The sequence below is a fragment of the Phacochoerus africanus genome, chromosome 14, assembly GCF_016906955.1.
Source record: "Phacochoerus africanus isolate WHEZ1 chromosome 14, ROS_Pafr_v1, whole genome shotgun sequence".
In the NCBI taxonomy this organism is placed as follows: Eukaryota; Metazoa; Chordata; class Mammalia; order Artiodactyla; family Suidae; genus Phacochoerus; species Phacochoerus africanus.
In genome coordinates, this window is record NC_062557.1 from 45,191,435 (window position 1) to 45,196,800 (window position 5,366).

Here is a 5,366-nt window from a genome sequence, read left to right on the forward strand (position 1 = left end):
CTGCGGCTACAGCTCCAATTAGACCCCTAGCCTGGGAACCTCCATATGCCGTGGGTGCAGCCCTAGGAAAAAAAAAAATTTATGGCCATACCTGCAGTATATGGAGGTTTGGGGCCAGGGATCGAACCCGTGCCTCTGAAGCAGTCAGATTCTTTTTTTTTTTTTTTTTTGGTCTTTTTAGGGCTGCATCCACAGCATATGGAAGTTCCTAGCCTAGGGGTCGAATTGGAGCTGTAGCTGATGGCCTGTGCCACAGCTACGCAGGACCCAAGTCCTGTCTTTGACCTATATACCGAAGCTCAGGGCAACACCAATTCCTTAACCCACTGAGCAAGACCATGGATCAAACCTGCATTCTCATGGATACTAGTCAAGTTTGTTACTGATGAGCCAGAACAGAAACTCCCTGCAGTCAGATTCTTAACCCACTGCACCAGGACAGGAACTCCTCTTCCTCTTCTTATAAGGATACTAATCCCACCAATGGGGCTCCACCCTCATGACTTAACCTAAATTTAATTACCTCCCCAAAACCCCACTTCCAAATACCATCCTTTGGAGGTTAGAGCATATGAATTTTGAATTCACATATGAATTTTGAGAAGGACACAAACATTCAGACTATAACACCATTCTAGGAATTGGTTCTCCATCTTGGCTGCACATTGAATCATCGAGGGAGCCTGCTAAAATTATCAGTGGAGTTCCCATCGTGGCTCAGTGTTTAACAAATCTGACTAGGAACCATGAGGTTTCGGGTTCGATCCCTGGACTTGCTCAGTGGGTTCAGGATCCGGCGTTGCCGTGAGCTGTGGTGTAGGTCGAAGATGCAGCTCGGATCCTGTGTTGCTGTGGCTGTGGTGTAGGTCGGTGCTACAGCTCCGATTAGACCCCTGGCCTGGGAACCTCCATATGGCGCAGGTGCAGCCCTAGAAAAGATAAAAAGACAAAAAAAAAAAATTTAATGTTCGAAGTTCCCTTGTGGTGCAGTGGGTTAAGGATTTGCCTTGCTGCAGCTGTGGCCCAGGTTGAAACCATGGTGCAGGTTCGATCCCTGGCCCAGGAACTTCCACCTGCCATAGGCATGGCCAAAAAAGAAAAAAGAAAAAGAAAAAAAAAATCAATGTATGTATCTATATGCTAGACCAATTAAATCGGAATATCTGGGGGTAGGCCCAGTTCTTCATTAGAGAGTAAAGGAGAGTTAAAAAGAAACAGCATTCACATTTTTCCTGAGGAATGAGTACCCAACTTCTTAAAGACCTAATGGCCAGCCCAAGGAGCCCTGATTTCACCCAACGTTCACTTCATTCCTGGATTTCTTTGTTTTTCCATATAGGAAGAAAATCCAAAGAGAAACTTCTTTGAGGATTTCTGTGGCTTCTGAAGAAGAGATGTATCTGAGCCATGGTTGACACAGCACTTGCCTTTTCTCAGAGTCCTATCAGGTATCTTACTACTAGTTTTTAGCACATGATTTGCATTTCTCTTAGAGGTATTCTGTTCTGGATTTATTAATTTGATTATTATGTGTTGACTATATGCCAGGCATCAGAGCTGTGCTGGGTACTAGGGATTTAAAGAAGGAAACAAATACTTAACCCCTAAAGAAATGACCCTCTAGGATAAGAGACCTATACAAATAACACAGATAAAAAAGTGGAACCTTTTTTATTTGGCCATGCCCATGGCATGTGAAAGTTCCCGGGTCAGAGAGCGAACCCACACCACAGCAGTGACCCAAGCCACTGCAGTGACAACACTGGATTCATAACCCAGTGAGCCACAAGAAAACTCAAAAAAAAGTGGAGGGAGTTCCCGTCCTGGCACAGTGGTTAACGAATCCGACTAGGAACCATGAGGTTGCGGGTTCGGTCCCTGGCCTTGCTCAGTGGGTTAACGATCCGGCGTTGCCGTGAGCTGTGGTGTAGGTTGCAGACGCGGCTCGGATCCCACGTTGCTGTGGTTCTGGAGTAGGCCGGTGGCTACAGCTCCGATTAGACCCCTAGCCTGGGAACCTCCATATGCCACGGGAGCGGCCCAAGAAATAGCAAAAAAAAAAAAAAAAAAAAAGTCCTTTTTAGGGAGTTCCCGTCGTGGCGCAGTGGTTAACGAATCCGACTAGGAACCATGAGGTTGCGGGTTCGATCCCTGCCCTTTCTCAGTGGGTTAATGATCCAGCGTTGCCGTGAGCTGTGGTGTAGGTTGCAGACGCGGCTCGGATTCTGCGTTGCTGTGGCTCTGGTGTAGGCTGGCGGCTACAGCTCCGATTCAACCCCTAGCCTGGGAACCTCCATATGCCGCGGGAGCGGCCCAAGAAATAGCAACAACAACAAAAAAGACAAAAAAAAAAGTGGAAACTTTTACATAAAATTATTGTGAATGGTTTTAAGAATGCTTATAAGGGAGCAGTTCATTATAGGTTATTAGGAAAAATTGGAGAGAGAACATTCCATTTGCACCAAGCTTTAAGAACAAGATGATAACAAGGGATGGGAGTGGGTAGAGAGGGTATTTCTGCAGAGAAAGAATGTAAACCATGGGCTGCAGTGTGATGGAACATCGAATGGTCTAGTGGCACTCGAATGTGAGGCATTTAAGGATGTTATGGAAAATGAGAATAGGATGATAATTTCTGGTCATATTTTTGAGTATATGGAGATTGGAAAACGTAGTTTTTTGGTTTTGGTTTGGGTTTTGGTTTTTTTAAAAATTTTTTTATTTGCTTTATAGGGCCACACCCACAGCATATGGAGGTTCCCAGGCTAGGGGTCGAATCGGAGCTACACCTGCCGGCCTACACCACAGCCACAGCCACGCCAGATCTGAGCCACGTCTGCGACCTACCACAGCTCACAGCAATGCCGAATCCTTAACCCACTAAGCGAGGCCAGGGATGGAACCCGCAACCTCATGGTTCCTAGTTGGGTTCTTTAACCACTGAGCCACGAACTGAACAAAAACCTGTTTTTGTTTTTTTTTATTTATTTGGGGGGGGACACACACCTGTGGCATGTGGAAGTTTCCAGGCTAGGGATTGAACCTGAGCCACAGCTGTAACTATAGCCATAGCAGTGACAATGCTGGATCCTTAACCTTCTCAGCCATAAGGGAACTCCTGGAAGATGTAGTTTTAAGACAGTGGTAAACCTTTGCAACAGCCATTTTACAGAGTCAAAAAGGAAGTTCACTAGGAATAAAGATAGATGCTACAGGAGTTCCCATTGTGGCTAGGTGGGTTAAGAACCAACTAGTATCCATGAGTATGCAGGTTCAATCCCTAGCCTTGCACAGTGGTTTAAGTATCCAACACTGCCATGAGTTAAGTGTAGGTGGCCGATACGGCTCCGATCCTGAGTTGTGTGGCTGTGGTATAGGCTAGCAGCTGCAGCTCTGATTCAACCTCTAGCTTGGTAATTTCCATATGATGCTGCTGTGACCCTAAAAAGAAAAAAAAAAAAAGACAGAAGCTACCATTTACAAGCACTTACTATGAGCCAGGCAATGTGTTAAATGCAGGATATACATTGATGAACTGAGTGGACATGGTCCCTGCCCTCATGTAGCCTCCAATTTACTGGGGGAGGCAGACAACAAATAGGAATATTCTTAAAATATATAACATTGTTGAGATAAATGTTATGAAGGAACGAATGGTATCAACAAGGTATGGTTATGGATGATGGCCAGGTTGAAGAAAGGACATAACCTCAAAAGGATAAGAAATAGATCAAGACAAGAGCAGAGGGGAGTTCCCGCTGTGGTGCAGCAGTTAAGGACCCGGCGTTTTCTCTGTGGCAGTGTGGCGATGGTGCAGGTTTGATCCCTGGCCCGGCACAGTGGGTTAAGGATCTAGTGTTGCCACAGCTGTGGTGTAGATTGCAGCTGTAGCTCAGATTTGGCCTGGGAACTTCCATATGCCGTGGGTGCAGCAAAAAAAAAAAAAAAAAAAAGCAGAGGGAAGAGAGCTTTCGCTAAAGCCTATGGCAAGAGAGAGTTTTGCATGTTCCAGAAATTGAAAGGAGCCCCTTGTGGCTGCAGCACAGCAGGAGAGAGTGGCATGAAGTGAGAGGAGATATGTAGGCAGAGGCCAGGGTGGTCAGGGTTTCTTCCAGGCCCCAGTAATGACTTTCAATTATATTCTTAGAGCATTAGGAATTCATAGACTAGTTTTAAGCAAGGGAATAACTTAACTGGACATGGACTAAACAGGGAATGGACTGTGTCAGAGCAATCAGGAGGCCTAGGGAAATTTTTAGAGGAATACTGCTTCTATCAAATGAAATACTGAAAGAAATCAAGAGCACAGAGTGGTTTGGTGAAGAAGGTGATGATGTAGATGTAGGTTTTCTTGACTTTGGGGTGATACATATTAGTTATTTCTAGCACAGTTCTAAGTGGGACTGAGATAAGGAGATTTGTAGAATCAGTATAGAGATTTCCACAGACTGTGGACAGCTAACGCAAGGATAAGGCAGCTCTGAGAGGTGGTGCCAAGACTGGAGAGCAGAGAAACCAAGGCGTTTTCTTGCCCAGAGCTACTTTTACAGAGCTGTCAAAAATCTCAAGTAATCCTGTTGAAGATCTTCCACAAACAACTGGGCTGGACCAGTGAGATCCAGGTTGTAGCACACAGCAGAAGTTAACGAATACTGGGAGTTTCCACTGTGGCTCAGCAGTAACGAATGTGGCTGGTATCCATGAGGACATGAGTTTGATCCTTGGCCCCGCTCGGTGGGTTAAGAATCAGGTGTTGCCATGTAAGTCGCAGACGCAACTCACTCAGATCTGGTGTTTCTGTGGCTGTGATAGGCCGTAGTGTAGGCCAGCAGCCTATGGCTTAGGCTTCCATGCGCTGAGGGTGCGGCCCTAAAAAGACCAAAAAAAAGTTAACAAATATTTATTGAATGAATAAGATTGATGTGGTAGTTCTCTAACTAGCAGGGGTAGTTGAAACTGTAGGAGTGAATGAAACCACTGGTGGAGAAAAGAAAGAGCAGAAAAGGGGAAGAGGAGTTCCCGTCGTGGTGCAGTGGTTAACGAATCCGACTAGGAACCATAAGGTTGCGGGTTCGGTCCCTGCCCTTGCTCAGTGGGTTAACGATCCGGCGTTGCCGTGAGCTGTGGGGTAGGTTGCAGACGCGGCTCGGATCCTGCGTTGCTGTGGCTCTGGCGTAGGCCGGTGGCTACAGCTCCGATTCGACCCCTAGCCTGGGAACCTCCATATGCCGTGGGAGCGGCCCAAGAAATAGCAACAACAACAACAAAAGACAAAAAAAAAAAAAAAGAAAGAAAAGGGGAAGAGCCAAGAACAACTAGATTCTGACTGGAATTGATCTGATAGAAGCTGAATGGTGTGACCACAA